The sequence below is a fragment of the Pygocentrus nattereri genome, chromosome 2 (genome assembly GCF_015220715.1).
Source record: "Pygocentrus nattereri isolate fPygNat1 chromosome 2, fPygNat1.pri, whole genome shotgun sequence".
NCBI lineage: Eukaryota > Metazoa > Chordata > Actinopteri > Characiformes > Serrasalmidae > Pygocentrus > Pygocentrus nattereri.
In genome coordinates this window covers 10973138-10982639 of record NC_051212.1, presented here as the reverse complement: position 1 = coordinate 10982639, position 9502 = coordinate 10973138, and positions in this window count along the sequence as shown.

The window sequence follows — 9502 nt, the reverse complement described above, 5'->3', positions numbered from 1 at the left end:
AATTACGCTCCAGTCTGGTGCTGAGAAAGTGAGAGAGAGAGAGAGAGAGAGAGAGAGAGAGAGAGAGAGAGAGAGAGAGAGAGAGAGAGAGAGAGAGAGAGAGAGACTGGGGTGATTGAGAGTTAAAGAGTAAAAAAAGAAAGAAAGAAAGAAAAGATTCTTTACAGTCCAATAAATTACGCTGCATAATTTGTGGCCGTGCTCCAGCTGGTCCTCCAGCGTCTACATTAATGCTTGGAGTGGCTCCTCATTCTCACTGTAAATTTACATTTCGTGCATATCTCTCGTGTGTGATTCGCAGCGTCTGGCCTTTCACTTGTTTCTCTGCCAGCAGGAAAAGGAACGCTGAAGGCCCTGATTGGACGGACAGGACGGATGAGACTTGAGAAAGTTTGCCACAAACTGTTCCATATGCTTTATCAGAGTCTAATGGGCCGTGCTGAGTTCTGTGCCAAGTTGCGTGTGTGTTTTGTTCGACTGACCTAATGCTGACCTTTGACCCTGTTCTCTGTGGTTACCTTTCTGTTCAAAGTGGTGAATCTACATATTCCAGCTGGTCAAAAATAGACAAGACACTGGTGTACATGCTACAGATGGTAATGCGAGTTTACATCTCAGCACACTTATAAATACCTTGTGGCTGTTTAAAAGCTCCACAGAAGGAAGGAAAAGGTAGGCAATGCTAATAGATTGCTGAACATTTGGAGGGTACGTCTCCGTACAGCAGGACATTATAATGCCCACCTAATGCTCTTACTGAGCTTTTTCAAACCAGTCACTGGTAATAATTTGGTACCTCAATACTGCCTTACGGAGCCATAACTCGAGTGAATTAACACCTTCTTGGTTGTATCAATTAAGAGCTCTAGGGTTATTTTCCACTTTAGACTCGGGAATTCGCAATAAGCCAATTAGTGATTTACTATTGTGATGTTAATAAGAATGAAAAGAACTTAATAAAACTACTTAATAGAGTAGAAATGAGCAGCCAGTAATTCAGCCGGGACTCTCTTGCCTATGAGGATATTTCTCTGGGCCCCCAAAAGAAAAATGCTTCAAGAGAAGAAATGTAGCTTTAATTGATAAAAGGAGCCACTTCTATTAATATATTCGAAGCTGAGAGTCCAAGTAACCATAAAGGCCTTCAATCTCTCTCGGTGGGAAAGATTGGCCCTCCCTGCCCTCCCTTCACCAGCAGAGTGTCTGTTAGCTGATGAAACAGAGTTGGCGGTAAAAGTGCATTGAGCTGTCCAGTGACATTGCAGTTTGGAAAAATGCAGTGATGCTTCCCATGTCTTAGAAAAAGCATGTCGCTGTTGTCGGAACAAAACCTCGTATCTCCAGAATGACAACTTTACAGGAGAGGGAAATTGACCTACTTTACTTTTAATGTAAGTCAGTGGAACCAGACATTTTTCCAAGTCATTTTGGGTCGTTTCTTTTGATCCATTCATCATGAAATTCATAGATATCGTAAAGAACAACAGATATTTTCAATTATACCAAAAGCTGAAAAATGGGAAATATGGAGATTCAAGGTTTTCTTCAGACACCAGCCATATGCTAGTTTTCACCCTCCCAGCTTGGTAGTGTCTTATAATAGGGGAAGGTCCTCCACATAATTGAAAAGTTCCATAGCAATTGAAGTTTTTGTCATAGAACTGCACAATAAAATCCCCATTTGCGAAGTTTTATATTTATGAATGTAGCTGAGGTGAAGAATAGGAGTTGGTTAGCTGTAGCGCAGCAGAATGTATCTATAATCATGCAGAAGGACATGGACACACCTGTCAAAGTCAGGAATATAAACTATGCTTGTGTGAGTGTGTATTAGTGCTTCTGCGTGTTATATTGTGGGATATAATATTATTTCCATATATTGAGGAAAAACTTCTGTCTTTACACAAGAAGAAAAAACTCAATAACACAATAAAAGTTTAATCAGATCATTTATGTTGCCCCATGAAAATTTGACACAGTGTAAACAGCAACGGAAATGTTCAAATTATGTAGATACATTAAAAATAAGATAGTAAATACAAAGTTTTTGTCCTGACAGCATGTTTTAGTGTGTGGCTTGTGGCCAGCGGGTGGCGCTCCAGTGATGCAGATTGAGTGTGTCTGTCATCAGTCGAGCAGCGACAGAAAATCAGTTCAGAACACAAATTCCACCGATTTGCCAAATTTACTCCTCAAGCTGCTGCCGTATCATCCTGTAACAGCGTGAAGGTCCAGGCTGATCCTGAGCCTGCGCTGTGGGCATCACACGTGTCTTCTCTCACTGTATCTTACCTGTGTGCAGTAACTCAACTCCACCAGCCTGGAATGCTCTGCATTTTTTATTTTACCATTTACAGCTCAAGCAGTAAATAAATGAATGTAGGAATTTCTCAGGAATATTTGATGAGCTGTGGTTTCAAAATACTGTAATAAAGCTCAGGTTCCCAGATACTTCCAAAATAAAGAGGAGGAAGTAAGAGTGAAATGAAAGAGTCCTGGATTACAGTACTGTGGCATTCAGTCACATTTACACAATCCAGGCAAGGAATCTGCACTTAAGTTTATATACACGAGTATATATATATATATATATATATATATATATATATATATATGAAGTTCAGAACATTTTTCCAGTAAATTTGCTGTAAATTACTGCCTTAAAGAATACTGTAAAATATAAAAATTACTGTAAAATTACTGCTACTGTGCTGGAAATACAAGCTGTTTTATTTGGTATTTGGAACATGTGGTTTGGACTAAAAAACTTTTAAGTAAAAAATTCTTAGACAAAAATTTTAGATATAATAATAATAATAATAATAATAATACATTGGATTTATAACGCACTTTTCATTTATAGTAAATCTCAAAGTGCTCATAGTATAAAACATTAATTAAAAGATAATAATCAAAGAATACTAATAAAATATGATGCTTTATTTTTAATTTATTGTTTATTATTAATACAATTATTATTATATAAAATGATATATATATATATATATATATATATATCAAAAACCACAACTCTTTATTATTTATTTACTTTATTATTTATTTCAGGAAATTCACTTTCAGTCTTTCAAAGAAACATGCAGAGATATTTTTCCACACCTTCAAAGTTCATTCTTAGAAGTTGGTTTCACTGCTTCTCAAAATCTAAATAATCCCAAACATGTTGAGGTCTGGACTCTGGGGTGGTCAGTCCATTGTTCTGAGAACACCAGCAGCTTCTTCGTTTGATTTACACATCTTCTGCTTTTTACTGTTTCTTTTCCAAGTGCCTCATTTTATCTTTATTATTTTATTTTATTGAAGAGATTGACTCACTCACATATACGTTGGCTGACAGGTCTCTGATTCTTTGTCCTGTCTTGTCACAGTCCACTGACTGTGTCACTAGAAGAGACTGCGGCTTCTCAGTCTTCAGCCATGTCCATCAGCACTTACAGTGCAGTGGGCAGACTGGCCCGTTTCAGCTGTACTGGATTATTTAATATCTTTTTATTACAGCACTTTGCTGGCAGCACATCAGAAACTGCAGAAATGGCAGTTTTATTGCAGGATTTGGAAATTTAAAACGACTGTTTTGCTATAACTGTTTTCGTATTGTAATTAAAACCATAGTCAAGGATTCCAGAACTGGGTAGACTGGGCCTCAAATTGCTTATAACAACAAAATATTCAGAAATAGAGTTGAAAATATTAGAAAATACATCATTCCAAGCACAAGGAAGCAGGAACGCGATCCAAAATGGCTTTCAGTAAGTGTGAAATGTTAAAGAACAGCCCAACCCGAGCCCTTCCTCCAGTGCTCGAATAATCCCCTCTAACTCTACACAACCCATAGTTAAAGCTGATTTACTCTGTCTTACATTCTGCTCTCTGTTCCTTCCTCTTTCACCCTCCCACCGCTGTCTCGGAAAACAATTTTCCCACATGTTGCTCGTTTTGGAAGCAGCTCAGGCTTTGCCATCCACTCGCTGCTTGCTGCTGACGCACCTTTATGAGCGAGTCCGGTGCTGTTTTTGGCCCGTCGCAGGTAGCAGCAGGGCAGTGAAACGTGTCTGAGTGAGAATGCCGGGCAACCTCCGTCAGACCCGGGCCCAAACGTGCGTGTCCTCGGGAGGACGAGGGCCTGGGAGCACTGGCCAAACCTGGCGTGAGGCTGCCGCTGGACTGGGCAGCCGAGTGTGTGGAGCTTTCCGGAAACCAGGGCAGTTATGATTGAGTTCCTGTTATTGACTGCCTTTGCTTTCAGAGTGGAACCTTTGCCAAGCTTCTCTCTCTTCCTCTCTCTCTCTACCTCTCTCACTCTTTTCGCCTCTCACATTCTGTTGCCCTTTCTTTGTCTGATTCTCTCTCGCTTTCTCTTTCTAATCCTTTTGTTCTCTGTCTCTCCTACTTCTCTTTTCGCTGGCCACTTTGTTAAGTACACCTATCTTGTATCTGCACTTCTCTTTCTCTTCTTAATTTGAAGCAACCCTTTACCTCATCAGGACCCCCACAAAACCACCACAGGGCAGGTGTTGTTTGGGTGGTGGGTTTGTTCTCAGCAGTGCAGCATTGCTGGAGTTTTTATACACTTACTGTCCACTGTCTTAGAATCTCTTACCGTGTTTGTTCAGCTTGTATATGTAAACTTAGAGATAGTAGCTCATCTGTTGGTATGCAGTTTAATAGTCATCCTGTAGCCCTTGTCAGTGGGCAGTTTCTCCCTAGCTCCTATTGTTTCTCGGACACCTAAAAATTTAGTTCAGATCCCAGGCCTGGAATGGATTCGGATGGCTTTGCACTGGCAAGCAACCTCTTGGGTCAACAGTGTCACATGCGGCATCAAAGAACATCATACATAAAAGAATAAATCCTGGAAACGCGGCATGCTAGAGATGTATTTTTACTTTTGTCCAGGAAGGTAACGTGATGTTTCAGTGAGGGCTCTGCAGTGAGCAGAAGCTTTGTCGTCCAGCCTTGAACTGCACGTTTTGGAGTCTATAATCTATAATGACTAATCAGACACTAACCGTCTTCTGTGATTATCCATTTCCCAGTATTAAAAAGAGTTATTGCAGCCGAAGCCTTGGGTTGAGTCTGGTGACCAATTGGAGGCTGCGTTCCTGACGGGTAGTGTTCATGCAAAATCAAAACCGCTAGCATGCAGAAATCCCAAAATATGTGCTCCTTTATGTGTGACATTCTTTGATGTTGCATTTCACATTATCGACTTGAAAGGGCTAATGACTCCAGTATTTAGCCAAGCCGGCAGCTTTTATTGTTTAATCCGTTATACAGTTTCCTTCATCTATGATGAAATATTTACATTGGCATATTTGCATCTTTTTTGTATCCTGTATATAATTATTCAAGTTGTAACCGGCTTTCTTTATCGTTCTACCTTTCAGGCATCTATAGGCTTGATGAGCTGCATTTGGATATAAGTTTCTGTGCAAGTTACGGGATGTCAAGAAAACGAATGATCTCCCTATGTAGATCACAATAGCAGCAGCCTAACAAAGAAGGACAAATAGTGGCACAATTAAATATTAATGTTGTGACTGCAGTAAAGATGTAGTTACATGACAGAAATGGTAGCTTTGAGGAACTCCTGTTTGATCATTGTTTTGGCTCTGGTAACTGATAAAAAAAAGAAAAAAAGCTGCCAACCTTGGAAAAGTTGGATCCTCTTGTCAACCTGCCTGTTGAGGCAGTTGTGGGCTGGAGGTTAGGGATCTGGCCCTGTGACCGGAAGGTTGCCGGTTCGATCCCCAGGGCCGACAGTCCATGACTGAGGTGTCCTTGAGCAAGACACCTAACCCCCAACTGCTCCCCGGGCGCCGTGGATAGGGCTGCCCACTGCTCCGGGCAAGTGTGCTCACTGCCCCCTAGTGTGTGTGTTCACTAGTGTGTATGTGGTGTTTCACTTCAGGGATGGGTTAAATGCGGAGGTGGAATTTCCCATTTTTTGGGATCAAAAAAGTATCACTTAACTTAACTTACCCATGCCGTAAGGGCAGCTTCTGCTGATTTTCTGCTCTGCAAAATCAAATGAAGCCTTATTACCATTTGATTGGCTGTTTCATTATACATGTTTCATGAAGTCGAAACGTTTACAACGAATTTCCAATTGTCTTCCAGTACACTCTGCAACTTAAATGAAATAATGTTTCATGTAAGTTTCAAGCGACTTAAGTAGTATGAAATTTTCCCTGGGCTTTTTCAGACGTCTGTATTGGCGTCCAGTGAGTAGCATGCATTAGGGGTCAGTGTGTGATTGTGTTCATGCCGAGTGTGAGGTGTATATGTTTTGTTCCAGTCAGTGGTACATCTAAACATGTTCGACTCTGCCCAGCTTTTTCCTCTACTCCTCCTCTGCTCTGGCCCTGTGGCTGCTGACCAGCACCTCATCAGCTGGGGCAGGAATGTGTCAGCCAGTGTGCGGTAGGGAAATGGGTGGAAAACTGCAGCAGAAAGAATGACTCCGAGGCAAAGAGTGATTTGTTAACAGATTTCACTCTTGCCCTGGTTCTGTTTTATTATGCCAAGCAATAAAGAATTAAGTGTAGAACAAGAGATGAAATGGCCATGTAAATCTATGCCAGACTTGTATTTGCTTAGTTGTTTTTAAAGGATCTTATAGCGCAATGTGGCATCGCTCAACACTCTTTCTTATGGGAACGCACGGTGAAATTCATGACTCCAGCTGAATTTCTGCACCGTGTAAGCGGACGTTATAGTGAAGCACATTATGCTGAAGAAAGAAGGAGGAAGCAGGGTGAACTGGAGAGCCACACATTTTCCCACCCAGATTTTATTCTCAGAGGCAATGCAATCAGACTCACCCCATGGACTTCATCAAACATGGAAAGTGAAATGATTTGAACAATGAAAGCTTGATTAAGGTTCCATAGCCTTTCCCAGCAGTTGTATGGGAATGCTCTATTCCTTTATTTCTCGGTTCACACGTAGCAGGTTCATATTATATACCATTTCTTTATATGGAGAACATGAGCTCAATACAAAAGTGATGCTTGGCAACCTACCCTACCTGTCAAAAGTTTGGGATGCCAAGAAAGTTTATAATAAATGGGCAGGTTTCTTATACAGTGAAATTACATGGTAATCCAGACACTTTGGGGTGTCGTATATAATATAACATGTTTTATAATGTGGGTCCCCATCTGTTACAATCAGGAAAGTGTTGTTGTAAAAGCAGCAGCTCCTATAAATGTAATTAATCTTAGGAACATGTAAATACTGAAGTTAATACATGTGTATTTACATAATCTGTAAAGCTGTGATCCATCTGTAACAGCTAATACATCACCAGTAGTTACGCTTGTGTTACATGTGTTGTTACATGATTGTTATTGTGTAACTACAGAGTTATTAGCGGCATATAATCTACAGTAGAACCAAATTATGGAATATAATGTAAGAACAGATGATTCAGTTGAAAGTTTACTGCTGGCCAGTACGAGAGAGAGAGAGAGAGAGAGAGAGAGAGAGAGAACATGAACGGCTGGCTGTCCTCCTGGTCACAGGTCCAGCTGGCCTGGATGCCTGAAAGACGTATGTTTGTTGCACAGTCGGTTGCAGCGCTGCAGCCATCTGCGTAGAGACCTCTGGTCAACAGCACACGGGAGTGTGAGTGGTGTCCACTGCCAGAAATAACACTAATAAAACAAAGAGGCCGTCCCACTGCCGGCTCTGCCCCCTCAACGATGGATTTCCTCTGCGTAATGATATCTAAGAGGTGTGGGGAGGAGGAAAGGGAAGGAGTGGCCCTCTGAAAGGATCAGCCCCCCGCACCCTTCGCCCTGTCCGTGCTGACAGACCGGCCCAAGGGGACCACAACAGCGAGATGATTTCAGTGAAGAGAACACAGAGAAGATCAAACATGGGAACGGACTGAGCTTTCATTAAGGTTCACTAAGTGTTCCACACATCATGAACAAAGACAAGAACATTCAATTTGAACATTCAATTCTGATCCCTTCTAGCTTTCAATTCATTTACAGAAGTGACTCCAAACTTACAAACTAAATAAAAATAATAAAAGATCAGGTTGTTGTGCTTACAACCCAACTACTACCCTACAGTCCATTACCATATACGGTCCACTACACTGCAGAAAGCATATCACATATTATAAAAGCATCTCAAATCTTAAAATGTTAGATTAGTCAACTTCTAGATTATTTTACATGCTTTATGTAACTTTACATAAAGAAATTCTTTTTTTCCCCACTGGCAGAAATTCTAGTGCTAGATTATTATTATTTTTTTTTAAAACAAGCAAAATAATCTAGCACTGGAATAACATTCCAGTAGATAAAATGACTTCACATCAAAACACCACGCCCAGAAATAGTTAGAATAGTCTTATAATACTCTTAAAACAATGTCGGGGAGCAGTTGGGGGTTAGGTGTCTTGCTCAAGGACACCTCAGTCATGAACTGTCGGCTCTGGGGATCAAACCGGCAACCTTCCGGTGAGAGGGCCAGTTCCCTAACCTCCAGCCCACGACTGCCCATAGAAAATTAAGAAGGCAGTTTCCTGAGTCTCTTGAGTCACTGCTTTTGGTGCTGTAGAATGATGTTACCTGTGAAGTTGCTTCAGTACTTGTCCATTTTTGTTTACCGTATCAGCTGCTAGCAGCATTGTATTGCATTGTCATTGTATCGGCTGCAAACTTTGCATAAAGCTGATAGAAACGCAGCTATAGAGTGAGCGCTGTAGCCCAGAGGTCTCCTCCTGTCTGCTGTTGTGTTCGTGAGGTCTGTTTGAGCTCTATGTCATGGAGGGGAAGTAGCAGAGCGCAGACACAGCTCCTGTATGGTCAGCATGTTTCGGCCGCAGAGACTAAACAGGCATCTCTAACTAAACACTCAGCTCCAGCTCAATGTCAGGCTGGTCATACAGCCTGCAGCCGCCTCCTGACTCTAAAAATGAAAAGATGTCCTTGTGCCTGAGTCAGAATCAGAATCAGAATCACTTTTTTTCGCCCAGTACGCTACACATACAGGGAATTTGTCTTGGTGTGTGTACACATGTATGGCATATATAATACTGAACATACCAGGCAAGCAGACAAACTATTAACCCCTTTAACAGGTCATAGGCCCACCAGCAGGCCCAAAGTTTTACTGCACACTTCTATAACATGTAATAAACCTAGGATGTTGAGGGGTTGACAAATATTTAACTAAGCGAGAAATAACTTAATGTCCTCAGGATCTGCTTCGACAAGCCTTAGTGACATGCAGGACTGAAGGTGTCTTGCATAGATATGTAAATGTATCAGTGATTTTCATTTCACAAGTGGGAGATTTAGAAGGAGTTTGTTTTGGTGCAAGTGTCAACATAAATTGAATTACAGAAATATATATAAAAATACATTACATACACCATAAACCAAGCATACCCTCAACTAGGACTTTAGTAGAAGTATCTACTAATTAATGTGATTATCTAATCAGCCAATCATCTCGCAGCAGT